Raw genomic sequence first — 24,989 nt, forward strand, 5'->3', positions numbered from 1 at the left:
AGACCAGTTAGTTTATGCATTCAGTTATTGGTGGAAATTTGCGTTGTTTCCACATTTTGGCTATTGTAAATGGAGCTCTCATGAGCATTTGTGTACAAGTCTTTATATGACCATGTGCTTTTTATTCTCTTGGGTAAGTGTCTAGTGAAAGGACTACATCATATGATAGGTATATGTTTAGCTTTTTAAGAAACTGCCTAATTGTTTTCCAAAGTGGTTGTACCATTTTATATTCCTACCAGTAGTGTGTAAGAGGTCCACTTTGCTGCCGCCATGTAGTTTGGTCAACCTTCTAAATCTTAGCCATTCTCATAGGTGTGCAGTGGTATCTCATTGTAGTTGGAGGGGAGGGGAGTACCAAATTACTTTATTTTTAAAATAGTACACATAAAAGAACTTAAGTGGATGTTTTAGTACAACTTATAGAAAAGATAAAGTTAAACACCAAGGCATGCAGTGCCCTGGTGATGAAAGAAGTCACCCCCACGGCTATGGGAAAAATCAGTGTAAGGTTTAGCTATCAGCACCACTGTCTCTCAAGGTGAGCTTGTCAAGGATATACTCTGCTGTGCCAGATTCTTGGGGCCCCATCTCATATGAGTTGGTTGCAGTGGTCACCCAATTCTTTAATCGATTTCATCTGCTCATTCAGGTAACTCAATGAAGTCACATAAGTGGGGGTCTGTTTTTGTAAGTGGCCATTTTGTGCAATTCCAGTAATGACTGATTCATGCTTTTTCCCAAGTGGAACACACAGTCCATTGTATTCAGCCTACTCTTCCAGTGGTCATAGTCTAGTTTCTTAATATTCTGAATGAACCTTTGGCCATTTTGTTGGTTCTGTAGCCTCATCAGTTTCTCAGCTAATGTCCCCTCTCATTAGATTGGTGAAGAAAGCGTTTGGCAGAGTTCTTCAAAGCCACATCATTGCAGTCAAAGTAGAAAAAGATGAACAGGTAGGGACAGGAGGCATAGAGCTCCAGGTGGTTCTGGTGGTTGATGGCAACCTCTGAGTCCTGGTGATAGTACTCGTGAACTTGTGAGGGGGACAGTCTTCATGGTAGGCAGCAGGGACCTTGAGGCCATTTGAGGGTTCTGTGAGGAGATGTCAGAGGGCTGGCTCTGATCAGCCAGCCCACTGGGGTGGGGGTTGAGATGAGGGAAGAGCCAGGATCCATGGAAGCACGGTTTCTGCAGGAAGCCACAGTGACCTCTGTGAGGAACCTCTGCCCTATCTCATTGTTTTAATTTGCATTTCCCTAAGTTTATTGAACATCTTTCTTGTGCTTATTTGCCATTCATGTGTCTTCTTAGGTGAAGTACCTGTTCAAAACTTTTGTCCATTTTTGAAGACGGGTCCCTTTTCTTACTTGTTATTGCATTTTGAGAGTTCTTTCCATGTTCTAGATACAAGTCTTTTATCAGATGTATGCTTGGCAAAGATTTTCTCTCCAACTGGTTTGTCTTTTCATCCTTTACCAGTGGTTTTCAAAGAACATTTTTTTTTATTTTTATGAAGTCCAATTTATTAATCTTTTCTTTTTTGAATTGTGCTTTTGGTGTTGCATCTAATAACTCTTTGCCTAACCCAAGATTCCAAAGGTTTTCCCCTGTGTTTTCTTCTAGAAATTATATTTGGGTTCATGACCCATTCTGAGTTAATTTTTGCATATGGTGTGACATATGGATCAAAGTTTTGTTTGTTTATGTATTGACTGATTGATCGATTGCACTTGAACATCCAATTGTTCCATCACCTTTTGTTGAAAAGACTATCTTTTCACCATTGAATTATATTTGCATCTTCATTGAAAATCAATTGTCAGTTTCTAGACTGTCTAGTTTACACTATTGTTCTATTCTCTATCTTCTACCAATATCATATTGTCTTAATGGCTATAGTATTATGTCTCAAAATCATATAGGGTCAGTTGTCTAACTTTAATTTTTGTTTTCAAAGTTGTTTTAACTATTCTAGTAGACTCAGAGATATTAAAACCTTCAAAAGTCAAAACCTAGCATTTCCTCCTGATTATTTTGATGCTAGCACTTTTAATCAGAAATTAGATTTAGATACAACTAGACACATGAAAATTGATGTTATCCGTATTACAGTCTTGCTACCTCATATCCAGAAGCTGTATTATTAGGAGAGCCCTATCAAGAAAAACAATCTCCAAACATGAAGAACCTGCCTGGTTAAGAGAGAATTAAAGCTTAAGATGGACAATAAGTATATAAAGAGCATTTGATTATTTTATTCATATTCCAAGTCCAAAGATACTGAATTTGGAGCCCTGCAGTAACTTGAAGATGTTATCTTTAAAGCACTGGTAGTATAGTCTTAAAAATCATGAAAGTTTCGAAAGAAGCCAGAACACCAGAGATTATCTTAAACTGTCTTACTTTACAGAGAAAGACACCACAGGCTGGAATAATTGGTCAATTGCTAGAAATATTCTCAGATGCAACATTAATTAATTCTTTGTATTTTAAAATTTTTAAAAATATTTTGTGTGCCTTTTAAAAAGAACTTCCTGCTCGTGTTTTGCTGGAGTAATAATAAACCAAAAAAAGACCCAACAGGCCTTCTGCTATATATCCTTATGGTGGCCTAAATCACACCAGTCATGGTAGAACACTGAAACTCTGAACATCTGACTAATGAAAACACATAATAGTGATAAAGGGGAGAAGACTTTATTAAACAAGACAAGGACTCAGAAGACATGTGAGAAAAGACAGACATTTGCTTTGCCACGTAAAAACTTGAGATGTATGATAAATGTCACCATAGAGAAACTCAAATGGAAAAAGAAAATGGACTGGTTTTAAGAAAGAAAGAAGGAGAAAGAGAGAGGGAGCATGAAAGAAGAAAAAAGAAGAGATGGAGAGACAAAAGGAGAAAGGGAGAAAGGAAGGAAAGAAAACAACAACAAATGTTAAAGAGAAAACATCTACATATTCATTTAAAAAGTTAAACTACCAAGTAGAAAAATAGACAAAGGATATTAATACATAAAACACCTTTTAAGAAGTTCAAATAACAAAAAAGAAAAGAAAGCAAAACTTAAATTTACTACTAACGAAGGAAATGAAACTTAAAGTGTCAGGATGGCAAAAATTTAAAAGATTGATAATATTCAGTGCAAATGAAAATGAGAGGAAGGTAGTACACTTGTACGTTGGCTTAAAAAGTATTTCAAGAAGGGAGTCTGAAAATATCATTGAAATACAAACTGTACATAACCTTTGACCCAGCAATCTCACATTTGGGATTTTCTCCTACAGGGGGAAAAAAAAAGATTATTATACAAGAGTGTTCATTGAAACATTGTTTATAGGGGGAAAATGTTGGAAATAATTTGAATATCCATTAGTAAGAGGTAATTAAATAAATTATAGAAAATTATTAAGATAGAATATTTGTACTATTTAAAAAGTGAATTACAGGGAAAACCTGGAAAGCTGTCCATAATATATTAAGTGGAAAAAGGTAAGTTAAAGATTAAGGAATAAATGTGTTCTCATTTTAAACATCTTTACACCTGTTTGAATATGTTTTTGTGAATACAGAGGAGTGATATATCAGTTATCCACTGCTAGTGGATTTTGAAAAAGATGGAGGAAAGGGTGACCTTATAAATGGTTTTCTTCTTACATCTGTGTTCTGTTGAACATATAACATAATACCAACTACAAAATCAAAACAAAAACATTGTTCTTTGGAACAATTTCAAAGTCAAAACAAAAAAATTCCTTTGGAAATTGAATAAAGAAGAAAATATTAAAAACACTAAGAAATAGACACGTCTCCCAGACTGAAATTAGAATGGGGTATTTGACTATACTAATCAATAGCGTTAATATAACAGAAGAAAAGTTGTAATAATAGGAATAGAGGATGAATTAGTGATTGGCAAGGGACCACATAAAGATGGTGTTCATGGAGCCAAAATTAAGTAATAGAGGCTTAGCTCAATCAAGCTGCCAGCTTACTCTCAGCAAGTCAGTATTTTTTGCAGAAGTGAATTTATAATATTCATGTTTTCCACATTCACAAAATATTGATAGTGGTGTCTTCTCATGTCATTAACTGAATCTGCACAGTTAAAAAGATACAAATGAGGTAAAAACTGAGGGTTGGATCAAGTTGTAAGTGGATTGAGAGAAACATAGAACAAGTAGGCTTCCTCATGCAGAAACCAAACTTCAAATGCCTTCAAAAGCAATTGATCTTTACTGACGTCTGTTGAAAGAGAGCCAAAGAGAGAATAATATAGCATACACATGTCAAAATTTCTAAAATCCCCTGCACTTGTGTCTCAAAGTCTGCAGCCTCAAGCAACTGCCCTCATATTTTTCTATTGTCCTAACACTCTTCCCCCAAACTCTGCTTACGCTAGCTCAAACTCTTGCCTCCATATTGGCACTCTGGATCCTCTCAGGTTCTCTACAAAGGGTTCCTTGCCCTTCTGATGTAAACCAATCTACAGCCTTCTGGCTTCTTCCAATTCTCTTTTTCACTTAGTTCAACAAAGGCTCAGGAGCTGAGCAGGAAGACACAGGCTGAAACTACATTAATATATATAAATAATTATACATTCATAATTTTTCTCTGTCACAGAGGGAAATTCCAAGAATGACGGCGGGAAGTTTATAAGATGAGCCAGCTGTTCTTGGGTGGCCATTTCATTTAAGTGACATGCTAACGTAAATTAAGCATACGTGGGTTGGGAATGGTCATGTAAAGAGTTTCCTTACAAGTGAAGCTGGACAAATTTTAAGATCATGTTCTTCCCAATAATGAATTCCAAAATAGACTGGAGGACCATCACCAGGGGTGTTGTGGAAAGAATTTCCACACTGTATGAGAGGCAAGTGTTGTGGACCTCAAAGGTAGCATTCAACTCCAAAAATTGATGTTTTTTGGACTATTTGTCATGGCATAAATAATTATAGTGGGCGAGTAGTTTTTAAACTATATTCAACGGGGTTCCAACATCCCCAAGTGTACAAAGAGATAGCATTATTTTGCTGTCTGCCTCAGTTCCTGCCATAGCAGTGTACTACCAGGCACTGGGTAAGCAAAATTTGTCAGGTTCCCACCAGTTCAAAATTAAAGGTGTTCTTCCCACATTCCTTTATATTCCTGCTTATATAAACACTTATCAGGCTGGGTGATTCAAGGAGCATTTCACACTTGACCAGCCCACTTGTCTGTGGGAATTTTTCCTTTGCTCACATGAAGGGCCACATGAACTATTTCAGCATCCTGCAAGATGCAGCAATAAAATGACTTTGGCCCAAGATGTTTGCCTGTAGAGCTGATATCTACCCCAGATCAAATAGTTTTTAGTCTATAAATAAAGGGTTTGACCTGTTCATCTTAGCCAGCTTGTCTAAACATAGCAGTTCAGCAGAGAAGTGATCCAGATTTCAAGTGTCAGGGCCTTACATTACACACATAACACACATGTACAAGTATACACACATATGCAGCTCATGTACACACACACACACACACACACACAGCCAGAACATGTGCTGGCATTCTTCCCCCTCTGACCAATTTCAGAGCATCTGCCCTACTTATGCAGAGCAGTCACCCAATAAGTAATCAGTGCAGAGAGGAAGAACAATCCTAGGATTTTTTCCATAGTATCTGGTTCAGTAGGCTTTAGAATGAAAAATAGGGCAAATACCAACCTTAAAGTGCATTGGCTGTTTAGTTTCCAGCCAAGAAAGCAAAGAAGATGGAACAGAGAAGTACCTGTGGCCAAATGTCTGTGATTACTAGAGTGGCAGGCTTCCAGAGACACCAAGCCTTGACTTTGTTTTATCAGGGTACTTCCTAAGTTATTATTAAGAAGTATTTTCAACAATCTCATTTTTATTAGCCGTTTGTGCCCATTATAGTTTTCTAGTTGCTAGTTTGTTATGGCTTTAACATAAATAAGGTTCTAAAAATGTCTTGCATGAGGAGTTGCAGGGCTGGGTATGCTATTCAGACCGTATAAAAAGCCCATGTAAAAGACTTCCCTTGTAATGGGTCTCTTTTATATTTAATAGAACTGTCATATAAACATATACTAGCATTTAAAATGCAGTTTCTGAGCTATAAAATAAACACCATTTCTAATATTGCTGTTGGCTTTCACATGCATAGAGCAGTTCATTAAATGTTCTTTACTTCATTTATGTGAAATGAGTTTTTACCACCAGAGCAGCACATAAAGTGCATTATCCCTTAAATGCAGCCATTATCAAGGAAAGAGTAGTGAAATTAAGACATACCAAATGTTTTATGTAAATTCGAGCAAATTATAGTTAATTTTAACACCTTGTACAATGCCACAAACCTGGTAAGCTTTTAATAAATTATTATTGAGGATTATGATAGCTGCATTTGTATACTAAATGTGAACACACTTCACAGAGAAGATTACAGTTTTGTTTAGAAATATATTCATAATTCAGCGTTCAACTGAAGGTTATGTAGTAGCAATACTTCATTTATTTTATGCTAAAATAAAGTGGATTTAAATAAAGTGGCTCTGCATTGACTATCTTTATAAACTAGGGAAAAATTCACAACAATGTGCTTCTGTTTTCTTATCTAAAAATGTACATACTAGTATTAAACTTACTCATTGTTCTCTTATAAATGAGTTAATACTTGTTCTTAGAACATTATCAAGCATATAATAAGAAATCAATAAATGTTAACTAGTATTGATAGTATTACTTTTCTATAGCTTCATTTTAGAGTCATCAAAAGTCAAATTTTGTTGCACATGTTGGATATTTTCTGCAAGACCCAATAGAACTCATGACTGTAAATGCTGTGAGAGGTTAAAAGTGCTATGTTGTTTATAATTGCATAGCCTCAATCAATCTTGATCACTATATTCATTAGCAAGATTTTTAATATTTAATTTAATGAAGTTTGAGAAGTTTGAGAGAATCAAAATGCCATAGGATGTGATCACTGTCTTTAAGAAGTTTATGTGAACATAAAAAAAGAAATTAATACTATTAATAAATTTTAAAGTAGTACGTTTAATTTTAAAAAGAAAACACAGCAACATCACCAAATGGCTGGGAAAAGATTGACATTTTGATACATAGTGCCAGAACATTTGGTTATCCCTACATAATACAACACAGAGAAAACTACCTAGTAAATTAAAGACCTAAATACGAAAATTAGAACTGTAAAGCTTTTAGGAGATAACCTAAGAGGGTATTTTTTGACATCAGGACACAGAAGCATTTATTAAACCAGATACAAAACTCACAAACTATAAAGGAAAAGATGTTTGAAATTTGAATTTATTAAAATTTAAATCTTCTGTGTGACAAGGGACAACATAAAAAAATTACGAGCAGTCACTGACTAGAAGATATTTGCAGACATATCAAAATCTCTTTCTTCCAAATAGTATCTGGGGTTCCCCATGTATTATAAACCAACAGGCAACCCATTAAAATGTGGGCAAAGGGTTCACAGAGAAGAAAATGTAATGGCCAGTAAATACATAAAAATACAAGTGTGCTACAAAAAGTTTGTGGAAAAGATTCATATTATCTTTTAATTCTATTTTCCAACAAACTTTTTGAAGTACCATTGTATTCTCAACCTTTCTACAACAAATGGGTATGAAAATAAAATAACAAAGGATTTTTACTTTTAACTACAGCTGACTAACTTGCATTAAAATCTTAATTTTAAAAATACATTTTAAGACTTCAAACAGCAATGAAAATAGTTAGAATTTTAGGAGCCAAGATTCCAAAGGGAAAGGAAGAACAGAGGGGTTAACTCAACATTCACTGTTGCCTGCACCATTAAAATATTTGCCGATTCATAACTTTCAGCCAAGAGGCAAAAAGTCAAACAAAAACTAGTAACCAAGAGATTGAGAAGTGATGGAGAGTTTCCAGCAGTCTCAAAGGCTGGGGAGAAAAACTGGATAAGACCTTCTCATAGGAGAAGACTCTGGTAAAAATGCCACAGATATTCCACTGAAAATCTAGAAAGTCTATTCCTTTGCATTAAGGGAACTGGAAATTGAGTACCTCTCGCTATTACCGAAAAATACCTTGAATCAGTTCAATGATTGCTTAAGGTGATGTACTTCAATTCTAATTGTCTGTCTGCCAGAAACAAAAGTTCGTTCTTCCTGTGGGAAATTAATATCATCAAGAGCCTCAAATTATCATTAAATCATTTTATATACAGTGTTTGACATTCAGTTAAAGTTGCTAGTCATATCAGAAATAGAATTAAATTACTGAAAACAAAGAAAAGTTTGAGAAAATAGAAATAGATCTATAGGAGATCCAAATATCAGTTTTCAGACACATATTTTGAGACTTTATGAATTGTTTTATATGACTAGTAGATTGGAACTTTTACCTATTGCAGTTAATATTTTCTTCTTTATTCAGTTTTCAAAGGATTTTTTGTTTTGATTTTGTAATATTCCAAAGAGCAAATGTTTTTGTTTTGGTCTTGTAATTGGTATGATGTAATATGTTCAACAGAATACAGATGTAGGAAAACCATTTATATGGTCACCCTTTCCTCCATCTTTTTCCAAAACCACCTTCAGTAGATAACTAATATATCACTCCTCTGTGTTCACAAAAACATATATAAACAGATGTAAAGATGTTTAAAATGAGAACATATTTATTCATTAACCTGTAACTCGCCTTTTTCCACTTCATATATTATAGACAGCTCTTCAGGTTTTCAAACAATTAGTAGGTTTAAGAAAAATTTATGACAAGATAGAGACTTTTGGCCAAAAACTAGAATCTAGAAAAAAATCAGATAAAAATTCAAGTTTGAAAAATAGAATAACTAATATTAAGAACTCAGTGAGCTGGTTTAACAGAGAACTGAACACTGCTAGAAAGAGAATTAGTGAACTGGAAGATAAATTTGTAAGAATTGGCTTAAATGAAGCACAGTGAGAGAAAAAGAGGGAAAGTACAAAATATATTATAAAAAACACATTGGACATGATCAAATGTCTAACATGTGTAAAGGTCTGATATGTGTAAAGGAGAGAAAAGAGAAAGTGAGACACCAACATTATTTGAAGAAATATGACTAAGAATTTTTATAAATTTGTAGAAAATGTTAAGCTCAAAAAGTTATATCAACCACAAAATCCCACATAAATACACATCACAGAAATCACACATAAATACACATCACAGCAAAACTATCGAAACCCCAAAGATTCAGAAGTACAGGTACAGACAAAATCTCATATGCACCCAGACAGAAAATATGTTACCTTCAAAAAAGCAAGGGAAAGACTTACAGCTAACTGCTCAATACAAACACTGGAAACTAGAAGAAAATGTGACTTTTAAAAAAGTGTTGAAAAAATAACTGCTAACCTAAAATTCTAAACACAGCAAAAATATCCATTACAATTAAAAAGGTAAAATAAACTTTTTCAGATATTTAAAAACTAAGAGTTTGTCATCTGCAGATTCATACTAAAAAAATCCTAAAAGAAATTAGATTCTTTAGGTAGGCAAAAATTAGACTAAATAGAAATATAGAAAGGAATAAAGAACACTAAAAAGATAAATATATGAGTATATCTGATGAATGCTAATATGCTGTCTAATACATTGTGTGGTCTAACATATTTGAAGTAAAACACATGATAACTAATAGATCAAAAAGTGGGAAAAGAATACATGCATTGTTGAGGGTGTGGTAAGAGTAATAGTTTATATTAAAAAGTAATAAATCAAAAATTTGTGTTTTAATCTTTAGGGTAATCAGTAAAAAAATAGTAAAATAACTAATTATCAAGTAAAAAGAGTAAGTATGAAATAATAAATACTTTGATTAACCCTAAAGAAAACAAGAAAGGACAAAAGAAGAACAAAAGGAAAATAACTAGTAGAATGGTAGTAGGTTCAAATCCAAATATATAAGCTATTTAATTAAGCAGTCTGCACACTGTGATTAAAGGACAAAGTTTGTCAAATTGGATGTTTTAAAAAGCCAGCCACTTAAGACATACAAGAGATGCATCTTAAATGTAAAGCTGTAGAAATGTTGAAAACAAATTTTAAGAAGAAAAAAGTTAATGGAAAAAGATAGTCATGAGAATATTAACCAAAAGAAATTTCATAAAGTGATACTAATATTAGAAAAAGTAGGCTTTAGTGCAAGAATCACTTCTAGAGATAGAGTAACACTTCAAAATGGTAAATGTTCCAATCTGCTAGGAATATATAACAACTCATAAAGTCTCAAAATATATAAATTAATAATTGACAGAACATTAAGGAGAAATGGATAAACCAACAATCATTGGGACATTTTATACCAAAAACTAATAGGGAGATGGGAGACTATAGCAACATGAATACCTAGTTGACTGAATTGAAATATCATGGTATACTGTACAAACTTTTTATAGAATGCATGTATTCTTTTCAAGTATACTTGGAATATTTATGAAAATTGGCCATATGTTGGCCCATAAGCAAGTGCTCAACCTCCTTAGTGATTAGGAAAATACAAATTAAAATCACGGTGAGGTTTTATTGCACACCAGAATGACCAAAATGAAAAATATAGAAAATGCCTAGTGCTGAAAAGAATATGGACTAAGTGAACTATACTGCTGTTGGGGGTGCAGACTGATACTTTAGAAAGGTTTTCCGTGAAATCTATAGTAACTGAATACATGCATATACCATGATGCAGCAATTCCATTCCTGGGTTGATACTCAAGAGAAGTGAATACATATACTAACAAAAAGACGTACAAAAATCTTCAGAGCAACACTATTCATAGTAACCAAACACTGGGAGTGACTCAAATGCTCATCAATATTAAATGGATAAGTAACTGGTCATATATTTACATAATGAAATGCTATAGAGCAATTAGAATGAATGGACTACCACCATGTTCAAAAATACAATAAATCTCAATAAAACATAATGTTGAATACAAGGATCTAACGCAAAAAAATCCTGAATCTGATGCTGATTCTAATACTTCAAGATTCTGGGCAAAATTACTCTGTTGTATTAGTTTTCTAGGGCTGCCATAACAAAGTACCACAGACTGGATGGCTTAAACAACAGAAATTTATTTTTTCACAGTTCTAGAGGCTGGAAGTCCAGGATCAAGGTGTCCACAGTGTTGGTTTCTCCGAAGCTCCTCCCCTTGGCTTGTAGATAACCGTTTTCTCTCTGTGTCTTCACGTGGACTTCCCTAGAACATGTCTATGTCCTGATTTCCTCTTATTATAAAGACACTCATCACACTGGATTAGAGCCCACCCTAATGACCTCATTTTAACTAAACTACCTCTTTAAAGACCCTATCTCCAAATACAGTCACATTCTGTGATGCTGGGAGTTCAACATATGAATTTTGTGTGGACACAATGAACCCCGTAACATCTATTCTGTTGATAATCAGGAGAGAAGTTGCCTTTGGGGAGGAGGGTGGTAGTGACCGGCAGGAGGCATGAGGAGCTCTGTGTTCTGGGTGCTGACCACCCATATATGCTCGCTTTATAAATATTCATTAAGCTGAATACTTGCGATTTGTGCACTTTTCTAAATAGTTATTGTTCCTCCTTTTAAAAAGGCTTAATAAAAAAATTAGCAAAAAGAAGTACACATCCATCAGATTGCCAAAATATAAAAATGCAATAAAGTGTAAAGATTTAAGCATTACTGGTGTGTTTATAAATTACTGAAACACCTTGTAGAGCAATCTGGCAATTGCTATAATAATAAAAAAAGTTGATACTTATCAAACTGTATTCGAATGGTTTGAATATATTAACTCATTTAATATGACAATGCTATAAACTGTGCTCTATTCGATAGGAGCTAGACTTCTGTAACAAAGGGACTGAGAAAAACCCAGTGGTTAAATAGCAAAGTCTATTTATCTTCCATGTAACAGTCCAGAGATAGGTAGTTAAGAGCTAATAGGGCAAGTCCACCAAGGTCAAGATGGAGATTCCACCTCTGGGACTAAGGCTACCGTGTCTGTCTCTTGTCATTTCCTAGGCAGCAGAAAAGGGAAAAGCAGGCAAACATACACGCAGGGGTATAAATCTCTTCCATTTACATCCCATTAGCCAGACTGTAATCAGAAGGCAACATCGAGCTGGAGGAAGCTAAGAAATGTAGCCTTTATCAGGGTGGCCCTGTATGTACCTAAAACTCTTTTAGGGACAAAGGGCAGAATGATATTGGAGTACAACAGCAGTCTGTCACTGGTGGTTACTATTCTTATGAACATTTTAGAGATGAGGAAAGAATCGAAGAGGTTACACGGAGTAGATGACAGAGTCAAGACGTGAACCCACACATACGACATACCTACTGTACGGTGCACTGTATACCTTATAACGGAGCCATATTAGCCCATGTGTATAGACAGGTGCTGGGATGTTCACTGAGCACTGCTTGTTAAAGCAACAAACAAACAAAATAACTAAAAACAACCCACCTATCTTCAGTAAGGAAATAGACAAACCATGATCTACTTATGAAAGGGAAACACCACAGCGATTAAAACTAGATTTCAGTATGGAAAAATCTCAAGAATATACTGATATGCAAAAGAAAAGAAGTTGCAGAAAGAATACCTACAGTCTAATGTCAATTGCATGACATTTAAAAACAAAAATAGTATATACTGTTTATGACTGAGTACATACAAAGTAAAACTACAGAATATGCATGCAAATGATGCTCACAAATATATTAATTATGGCAAAATGTTAACAAATATTTAGTCTTAGATGCTCATTTTATAATCCGTGGTTTTTTTAGTAAGTTTTAAAAAGTTATTAATGTCTAAATTTTCTTTTTAAGTGCAATGACCATATGGTGTAGATTTCTTGGATAGTTGCAATATAATCTAGTCTTTCCATTCTTTGAAAATGATTGAAATGTTCCAGGAATATCAATATCTTTTGGAATGCTTCCCACACATAGAACTGATATAAAATCATTATCTTGATTTTTCACCTGGAAAATATAGTCAGCCTATGTGTGGTGGCTTACTCAGTCAACTTACGATTCAAAGTCCACATTTAATTTTTGCAACAACCATATATGAGAGGCACCACTTTACTCTTTTGTAAAATCTGTAATTTTCCACATTTCACATTCTCCTATGCTTTCAAAACTTCTTTTTATCTAAAAATGTGTTAGACTAATTCCAATTGATCTACTGTTTTTAATTATCAGTTGGATCTTCAGATGGAAAATGTGATTAACATTTTTATGATTGAAAAAATAACAGACTGCAAAATGGTGCAGCCTCTATGGAAAATGGTATGGAGGTTCCTCAAACAATTGCAGATAGATCTACCATACGACCCAGCTATCCCACTGTTGGGTATATACCCAGAGGAATGGAAATCATCAAGTCGAAGGTATACCTGTTTCCCAATGTTTATCGCAGCACTCTTTACAATAGCCAAGAGTTGGAACCAGCCCAAATGCCCATCATCAGATGAGTGGATACGGAAAATGTGGTACATCTACACAATGTAATACTACTCAGCTATAAAAACGAATGAAATACTGCCATTTGCAACAACATGGATGGACCTTGAGAGAATTATATTAAGTGAAACAAGTCAGGCACAGAAAGAGAAATACCACATGTTCTCACTTATTGGTGGGAGCTAAAAATTAATATATAAATTTACACACACACACACACACACACACACACACAAACGGGGGGGGGAAGAAGATATAACAACCACAATTATTTGAAGTTGATACGACAAGCAAACAGAAAGGACATTGTTGGGGGGGAGGGGGGAGGGAGAAGGGAGGGAGGTTTTGGTGATGGGGAGCATTAATCAGCTACAATGTATATCGACAAAATAAAATTAAAAAAATAAATAAATAAATAAAAATAATAATAAAAAAAAAGAAAGAAAGAAAAAATAACAGATTTTATCCATTCAGGCTAGACTAAATTTTTATTTTATTTTATTTTATTTTATTTTTTACACAAGTTAGAATTATTTCTTTCTTTCTTTCTTTCTTTCTTTCTTTCTTTCTTTCTTTCTTTATTTATTTATTTATTTTATTTTTTCAGATCCGAAGGTATTTTTTATTTTTTATTTTATTTTTTTTATTTTTTTAAATTTTATTTTGTCGATATACATTGTGTTTGATTATTGTTGCCCCTTACCAAAACCTCCCTCCCTCCTCCCGCTCCTCCCTCCCCAGCAACAATGTCCTTTCTGTTTGCTCATCGTATCAACTTCAAGTAATTGTGGTTGTTATATCTTCTTCCCCCCCCCTCCGTTTTTTTTTTTGTGTGTGTGTGTGTGTGTGTGTGTGAATTTATATATTAATTTTTAGCTCCCACCAGTAAGTGAGAACATGTGGTATTTCTCTTTCTGTGCCTGATTTGTTTCACTTAATATAATTCTCTCAAGGTCCATACATGTTGTTGCAAATGGCAGTATTTCATTCGTTTTTATAGCTGAGTAGTATTCCATTTGTGTAGATATACCACATTTTCCGTATCCACTCATCTGATGATGGACATTTGGGCTGGTTCCAACTCTTGGCTATTGTAAAGAGTGCTGCAATGAACATTGGGGAACAGGTATACCTTCAACTTGATGATTTCCATTCCTCTGGGTATATTCCCAACAGTGGGATAGCTGGGTCATATGGTAGATCTATCTGCAATTGTTTGAGGAACCTCCATACCATTTTCCATAGAGGCTGCACCATTTTGCAGTCCCACCAACAATGTATGAGAGTTCCTTTTTCTCCGCATGAAACTAGACCCATACCTCTCACCATATACTAAAATCAACTCAAAATGGATTAAGGATTTAAATATACACTCTGAAACAATAAAACTTCTTAAAGAAAACATACGAGAAACACTGCAGGAAATAGGACTGGACACAGACTTCATGAATATGACCCCAAAAGCACAGGCAACCAAAGGAAAAATAAACAAATGGAATTATATCAAACTAAAAAGCTTCTGCACAGCAACAGAAACAATTAACAGAGTTAAAAGACAACCAACAGAGTGGGAGAAAATATTTGCAAAATATACATCTGACAAAGGATTAATATCCAGAATATATAAGGAACTCAAACAACTTTACAAGAAAAAAACAAGCAACCCAATTAAAAAATGGGCAAAAGAGCTAAGTAGGCATTTCTCTAAGGAAGATATACAAATGGCCAACAGACATATGAAAAAATGCTCAACATCACTCAGCATCCGGGAAATGCAAATCAAAACCACACTGAGATACCATGTAACCCCAGTTAGGATGGCTAAAATCCAAAAGACTCTGAATGATAAATGCTAGACTAAATTTTTAAATGAAGCAATTTTTAGAACTTGGGTTCATTCAACAAAGCAGAGGTCTTGCATAGCTTTGTCTCCGCATCTTTTCTCGGTGGGCACGGGGGAAGGAAAGGGAACCAGAGAGAATCCTTTATTTTGCTTTGAAGGGCAGGCTGAGGAGTGGTGTACAGAGATTATAGAGTCAAGATTTTTCAATCGCATTTCTAATTATTCTTAAGACACCTTCTCTTACACTGAATTAATTTAAACTCAGATACACTGCCTTTGTTTAAAACAATTTTTGGTAACACTAAAGTAGAATTGTTAATAGCTTCCACCTTCTTTCTTCTTATCAAATACTGATATATGCAAGACAGATTTTGGATTTATTGGTGTCTACACACTCATCTTCTTCATCATTTAAAGTTGGTGATTTCCCAAATTAATACTTAGCCCCTTCTTTAATGAGACAGGCAGAAATAAAAGGAGGACAAAGAGTTGTCTCTTCCATTTGGACCAAAATTACTTTTATTACTTAGCATAGTTAAAATCATCAAAGACAGTTCCCATGTTTTAACAATGGATTCTCTTCAATTTATAGGGATATTGTTCTACAAAGGAAAAACAAACTAAAGACTTTTATAAGAGGGCATTCTTGGTTCAGGGTGCATTATAAACGATGTGCTATTACTTTCAGACCGAACAACAAAAAAAGACAAGATTTTAATGTTAAAACACTAAAATTGATTTATTGATATTACACTTGTCAAACACAGGAGAAACTGTTTTAAATGTTGATAAAGTAAGCACAGAATTTAGCTTGACTAGAGATACAGTTTCTTATGTAATGCAAGTACAAAAACAATTTCTTGAGGGATATCTGGGGGGTGGACTCAGTTAACATAGCACACTAGAACCTCATTGGATTCTTAGTAATAGGGAGGGTAATAATGACCCCATCTCTTTCAGACAGTTAAACTGCTCTAGCTTCATACCTGTAGTTCACATAAGTGCATGACAGCCAAACCTACCAGATGTCTTACAGTCACTTTTGAAAGAAGTGAAATAAAATTTTGATCAATTTTATTCTCTAGCTGCTCTGATCTCTGCTCTAATCTGTTTTAGCCTAGATATCTCCAAAGAGAGCCCCAAGACAAAACCTTGAACACAGATAGTTTATTTGAGGAGTGATCCCAGGGAGAAAGAAAAGGTACATGGGGAGTGAAACAGGGAGGAAGGGAAAGGTAACCCGAGGGTGCAGGTTGAGTTGGCTGTCACTGTCAGGGGCTGGTGCTGCACCCAGCCAGGCACTTTTCAGAAGCCTCATAAAATATGTCTCAGAATTATCCAACCAGGGAACAAAAAGAGAAAAACATCCATGAATTTCTCCATTTCTCCATTAGTCAAGAGTAGTCTCATAGATCAAACGCCCCTGCAGTTCTGGTTTGTACATTCTTGAAGGCCAAGTGGGTTCATGCAAGCATCCTGTGTTGCAGTGTCAGAGATGTTCTAGGGCCAGAAGTGAGGGCCAAGGTGCAGGCCTGAGCAAGGTGTGGTCAAGAAGCCCATAAGCAAAGCTGGTGGAAATCTGCAGAGAGAATATGGAGTGATGCACAAGACGTATATGATGCAGTCTACCTTTGTGCCTTTTAGATCTGCTTGTGACCTTTGTTAAGTCAAGCGCATTGCGTAGTTCCCTTCTAGGTCATGATCAGCTGCCATATCTATAAGGACTCAATACAAAAGGCTTAGTGCATCACGCCACATTCCCTGCTGCTGCTGTTGGTCCTGAGGCTGAAACTGGTATTTCACTTCTCACTCCTCTACTACCCATTCTAAAATTCTTTCACTCTTTGAAAGCATCCCAACTTGTCTACAGTGGTAACCTAGCCCCTTTCTCCAAAGAATTTGGATCTTTAATGCCTTTACCTTTTCAAATTGTCATTGGTCCATGTTCACTCACCATTATCGCTGAGCACAGAAACACCAAGAGACATCCCAGAAATAACCTGTGGTCTAGATATTCCCCTCTCTATTCCCGTGATGTGACAGTAACTCTAGATCTTCAGGGCATTAGAGCTGATTAAGTTACTCCTTTGTTTGCTGACATGAGGAACCCAAAGTGACCAGGTGGTAGTTGGAGCTTTAAGTTCAGTGTAATTTTTCCTGTGTCCTCTAGTAGAAATGTTCCTTTCATGGGAACTGGAATTTTTGATCTGTTGAGTGTCAATGGGGAGCAAAAATTACAAAAGAGGGTCACTATGATGGTGACAGGGTCCTCTGTACTACTTCTGCTCTTTAGTTTCCAGACCTGACTGTTCTAATGGCTTGTCAATGAATAGGCGGTACTTGGTGACCAAACATACAGCATCCCACAGTGTTGCTGGTGCCTCAGCTGAACTGGTTCTGAGCCATAAGGTTTATAGACTGGTGCCATTTGTCTTTTTTCTCAAAATGAGTACCTTGATCTGAGTCTCTGTTATACGGAATACCATAACAATGGATTGGCTTTTTGTAGTTCTTAGATAGTGGTGCTGGCTGAGACAGTGCAGAGAGGAAATGCAAACCCATTTCAGGTACCAATTCTGGTCAGGATACATCACTCTCCCCTCCAGGGTATGATGTAATTGAACAGACAAGTGTTGGTATCTTCAAGGATTGTGCCTCATCTGGGGTTTCAACCAGCTCTTTTCTGAACCACAGTCACTGCAGGACCACAGGCAGACAGTTGGGATCTACAGGGGCTCAAGGACACATCAGGAACTGTTTTTAAACAGCTAGGAGTTAGTTCTCTGCTACAGCAGGCATGACCTAGTTCTAGAATGCTCAGCATCTGAACTGTGATTCCTCTTGTGGAACTTGCTAGACATTCCACCCTCCATACTTACTCACCACAGATGCCTCTAGTCCTCTTACCTGCTGAGACAAATGGCCCAAGTGTCAAGGCAGCTTTCATTGAGTCTGGATCTGGTGTACAATTGTCCCTTTTTCTGGGTCCCCCTTAAAACTTGTAACCTTCTGGGCCACCTGATAAGTGGGCCAGAGCAGTATTCCCAAGTGCCTCAAAATCCAGAGGCCCACAAAACACTGAGCTTATTTTGTAGTGAAAAAGACTGCAAGAAACAGCAACTTGACCTTTGTCTTAGAAGGGATGTTCGAGTATGCTCCAGACCACTGGACCCATAAAAACCTCATCAATAGGATAGGCCTCTAAAATTTTTAGGAGTTTATTTTTTCTCCTCTGCTATCAGTCTTATTAAGCATCCAAAGTACTTATTACTATCTATTCATCCTGGTGTATGATGTAATCAATATCGTGGACCAGTATTGTGGACATGTAGAAAATATTAATTGGGTTTTAGATGTGACAAACGTGTTATAATAACCAGACTTCCATGTAATAATGTCTATCAGGCAACTACAAATGTAATAATTGTGTAGCAAAATAAAAGACAAATAAATATGCATGAACATACTGTTTGGGCAATAAATTATAAAGAGGTGATAAGGTCATATAGAAATGAATTAGTCCTCAGAGGAAAAAGATACAAAAGAACAATAAACCAGCTCTGTTGTTTTGAGCTGCTGCATGTCTTTATGCTGTCTCTATTTTTGAATTAAAAGATAATTTTAATTATTTCAAAATTAAACTCAGGGCAGCACACTGGGACCAACATGTTTAGGAAAACAAGTATAAATAAATACAGTTTAGGGATGAAGGAGAGTGGAGAGAGATTGTCAGTTCAAGGGCCATCAGCAGAAGTTGGCCTGGGAGAGAGTGGCAAACCCATATCCTAAGGAAGAAGACTGATTTGGTTTAGCCAATTTGATGAGACATCTTTGATATGGGAAGTTAACTTTCAGGGTATGGCCATCAAGCTGATACATGAGATAAAGTGATTTTAAAAGTATATATGGTAGACTGCACCAAGCTAGCTAGGGAGGAGAAGGAAAAACAGAAGATTGGTGAAGAGCAGAAACATGATGGGGGATCAGAATCCAAGAAGAGGAGATAAACAGTGAAAATTTCCAGGAGGGACTGGGTAGGGGGAGAGGATGAAGATAATGGCAAAGAGTTTAAGGTTAAGAATTTTATGTTTAAATCATATAATCTGCATGAAACTCTTGCCTTGCCCCATTTTTCCTAAATTATAAGTAAAAATCTATTTCTTACACTGGCTTTCTGTGAATGTTTGGGAAGAAATCAAGGAAGAGGGCCTGTGTTCCTCATTAAGATTAACTGGGAATATACAGAAGAAAAGAGCAAAAATAAAGGAAATAAAAGAGTTGGAGAATTTTTCATAAATAGGAAGTTAGAGACAGAAATGTGTAGATATTGGAAAAAATGTTTATTATTCCACCCCACACAGAAAAAAAAGGGTGAGGTGGGACCAAGGTAAGGTTGACTCCAGCTGATATCTGGGAATAATCCTATCTCTATTCCTGAATTGCTAACAATTTTTTATTTAAAAAAAGATTTAAAGAAAATGTTTATATTAAAGTTTACTGTACATACATTGAAGTGCAAAAATCCTAAGAATACAGATCCATAAATTATCACAAAGTGGAACATACTGATAAGACCACTCAGATCAGTAAGTCAAATGTCTCCAGATTCCCAGAAGAACCCATTCTGCACACCCAATTACTCCTCCCACCCTCCTCTCCAAACATAATCGCCACCACGAGTTTTAAAATCACAAATTAGTTCTGCCTGTTTTTGACCTTGATATCAATGATATCATAGCATATTTTTTGTGTGTCTGGCTTCTCTTGCTCAATTTTATGCTTGTGAACTTCATTCATGTTGTTCTGTGTACCTTTAATTTTCATGGCTGTGTAGTACTCCATCAAATGATTACCAAACTTTATCTATTCTACTGTTGATGGTCATTTGAGTAGATTCTAGTTTTTGGCTATGGCATATCTTTTGATGAACATATGTTGTCATTTCTAATGAGTACATACCTAGAAGTGGAATTATTAGGTCAAATGACATATGTATGTTAAACTCTAGTAGATAATGCCAAATAGTTAAGTGGTTATAGCTATTTACCTTCTGGCCTGCAGTAAATGACAGCACCAGTGGCTCTGCATCCTGACCCACGTGTGATTGTGTCTGTTCTGTATATTAGCCATTCTGGTGGGTAAATACGGTATTCGTTGTGGTATTAATTTGTACAGCTTTGATGATTCATGAAATTGAGCACCTTTTCATATATTTCTTGGAATTTTTCATCCTCCTTTGTAAAGTATTAGTTCAAGTCTCTTGCCTGTTTTTCAATTGAGCTGTCTGTCTTTTTCTACTTGATCTGTAATTTACTCTGGATATGAGTTTTTTGATCTTCCTGTATATTGCAATTATTTTCTCTCACACGGTGGCATGCCTTTTCACTATGTATTTTCTTTTTCTTTTTTTTCTTGCTTTTTTATTGGAAATAATTTTAGACTTCAGAATAACTGCAAAAATAGAACAGAGAATTCACTCACCACTTCTCTTTATGTTAACAACTTACTTAACAGTAACAATTATCAATGCCAGGAAATTAACATACTATTAAAACTACATTTAATGTAATCAGTTTTTCTTCTAATGCCCTTTTTTGTTTGTTTCAAGACCTAATCTTGGATCGCACATTGCGTTTAATTTCTGTGTCTCCTTAGTCTCCTTTAATCTATGATAGTTCCTCATTCTTTCTTCGTCTTTTATTACTTTAACAGTTTTGATGAGTACTGATCAGTTTTTGTAGAATATCTCTCACTTTGGTTTGTCTAATGTTTTCTAGTAATTAGATCGAGGTTATGTATTTTCTAGCAAAAATACCACAGAAATTGTTTTGGCCTCATTGAGCCATATAAACAGTGAGTACATGAGGTCAATATGTCATATTACTGATTATTACATCTGAACACGTGGTTAAGGTGGTGTCAGTATTCTCCACTACAGTTATTTTCCACTTTTTAATTGATAAATATCTTTGGGGAGATACTTTGACACTATGTAAATATCCTGATTCTCCTCAAGCTTTTCCCACCGATCCATCAGTGTGTCTTGCCTGCAACAATTATTACTGTGGTGTTTGCCTAATGGTGAGTTCATATTTCCCTCTTCCATCTACACTTATTAATTGGATTTGTACTGTAAGGTAGAGCTGTCACTTCTCCATTTGTTTATTTATTCAATTGCTTGTATCAGTGTGAACTCATGGATAAGTTATTTTATAGGTTATAATCCAATACAATTCTTATTTGTTTTATTGCTCAAATTGTTCTACATTTGGACATTGGGAGCATCTTCTTATAGCCTTTGGAATGCCCCAACCTTTTTGGAATACTTTATCATTTTCTTGCAGCAAGCTCATGTTGTGTTTTTATTGCCCCATATTGGAATCAACCATTTTTCCAAGAATCCCTGGGTTTTACTGGAGAATGGTGTTTAGAAATCAACAACTGGATGCAAGGTGTGCTCATTGCTGTTGGGATGTCATTGCCCCTGTGTCCTCTCAGCAGACAAAGCTGGAAAATATATGTATGTGCACTAACCAATTCATGCACATACATCTATATTTCTCTCTGTTTATGTATCTGTGTAGGTGCTTGTGTGTGCATGTGTGTGTGTATATATATGTACTTTTACAGTATATTTATTTATTTGATGGTAGTATGCACATAAAATGGTTGCAAAATTGCTAACTCAAATCCTTGTGAAAAACAAATTTACTAACTAGAGTACAGTGTTTTTACTTAGTCATTTTTGTCTTTAGCTTTATAGTAGCCAGTCAAAATACTTTTCCTAAAGTCACTTAGGTGAATTCTACCTTCTTCATCCCCTCTAGTGTGATTTTTTTTGATCATTTGTAATACAGTTAGTTTCATTTCTTAGTTCTTATATTCCATTTTGAGTCTCCACATCTCAATTAATTCAAATTATTTATTTGGGGTGTAGGTGAAAGATGTTACTATGCTTCTAAGAGGTAAAGATACACTTGATGAAGTACTGCTCCCTTCTCATTCTAGTAACCTGTTCTCATTTCTCATTTGCATAGTACTTCATTTTGTGGATGTATAAAATTTATTTACCCACTCTCCTAGGCATTTCATTCCCAATATTTTAAAATTGCAAACAATGCTGCAATGAAAAACATAGGGATACGTAGTTTCTTACTTTTAGAAGTTTTATTGCTGGGTCAAAAGGAAAGTCGCATGTAGTCTTGTTAGGTGTTGCCAAATTTCCCCAGGGGATGGTTGTATATTTTGCATTCCCACCAGCAATGTATGAGAGTGCCCTTTTTTCCATAGCCTCACCAACAGAACACGTCACCATATTTTTAATTTTTGCCAATGTGATAGGTGAGAAATTGCATCCAGCATTGTTTTATTTCTCTGTGAATGAGGTTGAACATTTTTTATATATTTGAAGGCCATTCTTGTATCTTTTTTGTGAATCATCTGTTTGTATCATAATATGTAACATTTGTATATCAATCTTCTGCTGTCAGTCTTGTCTTTTAGTCTTAGATGTACATTGACATATTATTAAATGCTCACCTCAATCTTTTTGCTGAAATTTCCCCAGTCATCATTATGGTAGATTCCTCAAGAAGGGCTAATGAGTCAGAATTTCCTAGATTCTTTTATGTTAAAACTGTTTTGAAGGACAGCTTATAAACCAGGATGCTTGGTATGAAAGAAGATAGAGTCTTATTGTCCAAAAATGGAATGATTTGTGCTATAAGAAAAAAAATAATTACAGACTATTAAAACCTATCAAACATATTTAAATTCATGAATTTTTAATGATATAAGTAAACTAACTGGTCACTTTTAGAGGGAAATCAGAGATCAATCCTCTGCCTTGAATTCATCAAGGAAAACTCTCATTTAACTCTTTATCCATGCTTATACCAACCACCACAAAAAGCCCCATGTTCCCAGTTAGCTCCTTATGTCCTGTTTTATTCTCCATAAGGCTCCCCTATTTTGTCCCCCCTCTCCTAACCTCTTCAATCCCTGAAACCATTTCATTTTGCCCTATAAATTCACTGTCTACGTACCACATTGTATTTTGCACAATGGCTACAAAAAGATCTCCCATCCCTATGGTCCTGCACATCTTTGCTCCAATGTCATCCTTTTCAATGAGACCTTCCTTACCACCCCATTTAAAAATTGCTACCTGCAAATTCCCCTCCCCCTCCTTATTCCCTGTGATGGTTTATGTGTGTCGACTTGACTGTTTCTCTGGGGAACTTTGATTAATACATCTCCACAGTCTACTCTCCTTTTTTTTCCTAAAGCACTTATCACTTATGATCATTTTACATAACTTACTTCTGTGCTCTAATTATTGTTTGAGGTCTGTCTCCTGATGTTCTACTCTCCCTGACCTGTGCTAGAATATAAGTTCTAAGAGGGTGGGAGTATTTGTTTGTTTCCTTCAGTAATATATCCTGAGTACCTCCAATGGCATCAGACATATTTCATTGAATAATGACCTCAGGATTTTGAATCAGGAGTTGTTTCAAAAAAGTAGGGTCAAAATAAGCTTTCATCCTGGCTGTGATGTGGTTGGCCCCACTCTCAATTTTCCAGGAGGGGGCAGCAGCTGCAGTTAAGCCAGTGTGTCCAACATGCCATGATCTTGTGGTCACCAGCAATAATGGTGCTCACAGCTGGACCATTGCTGTGGCTAGGTTTTGACTACGGTTTTGGCTGAATCTTTTCCTTAGTGCCTGCCTGTGTGCTGGGACTGATTGATTCTGCAATCATCTCAGTGATCTTGTAAGTGACACAAAATCCTTTTGAATGATTATTATTTTGCTTCAGTCAAGCAATGAGAGCTTTTGTTTCTTGCTAACTACACAGAACACCTAGCATTGAAAATGGATGAGTAAACTTCTGAAATACCCATAGGTTTAGAAGAATATTACTAATACCCAAAGAGAAAATATTACATCTAGTTCACTATCAACATATTATGCAGATGAGACAACTGGTCCAGAAACTCAGTGAGGAGAAAGCCACAAAATGTCAAGATCTAAGTGCTCTTCACATTTCATCCAACATCCCTTAAGAATCCTATTACTTAATACCCGTGGTAGGGCTGGCCAGGGAGACACAGCAGTGAAAAGACATCTCTTTTAAAAATCCATCACTTGGCCTAGTGTAACATAAAAGGCCATGCCTGGGAGAGCCCCAGCGTGGTTCCATATGGTTTGTGAGTCTTTTTCCCTGTGACATTTTTATGAAGGTTATGTATATGTCCCGTTCATCTTCATTCTCCTAGTGCTAATTGCTGTCTATTGGACCTTGCTACTGTGCACAGAGACTGCATGCTTCCGTTGACACTGACCCGACTGTGGTGTGCCACATGGCCCTGCTGTCCTCAGATAAGAACCTGCTGCTGCCTAACCACAACAGCTGGAAATATTCTGCCTTGAAGAGCTTATCGTGTTGAGACTTCAGTTGAGCTATGACACAGTCGACAAAAGCACACGGAATGAGTGGATTCTCTGGGGGCAGCTCATGGCAACTGAAAGCCTCCCATGTCCTGTTGGATGTGGGCTTCATGTTTGGAGTTCATAGTGAGGTTTCACACGGACACTTCCTGTAAAGAGAGCA

General features: G+C 35.7%; 1 pseudogene; it reads right to left on the reverse strand.

Annotated features, from left to right (window-relative positions):
• Nucleotides 1-513: 513 nt before the first annotated feature.
• LOC134379164 (ferritin heavy chain-like) lies at nt 514-24,938 on the reverse strand (annotated as a pseudogene).
• Nucleotides 24,939-24,989: the final 51 nt, after the last annotated feature.

The sequence above is a fragment of the Cynocephalus volans genome, chromosome 5, assembly GCF_027409185.1.
Source record: "Cynocephalus volans isolate mCynVol1 chromosome 5, mCynVol1.pri, whole genome shotgun sequence".
Classification (NCBI taxonomy): Eukaryota; Metazoa; Chordata; class Mammalia; order Dermoptera; family Cynocephalidae; genus Cynocephalus; species Cynocephalus volans.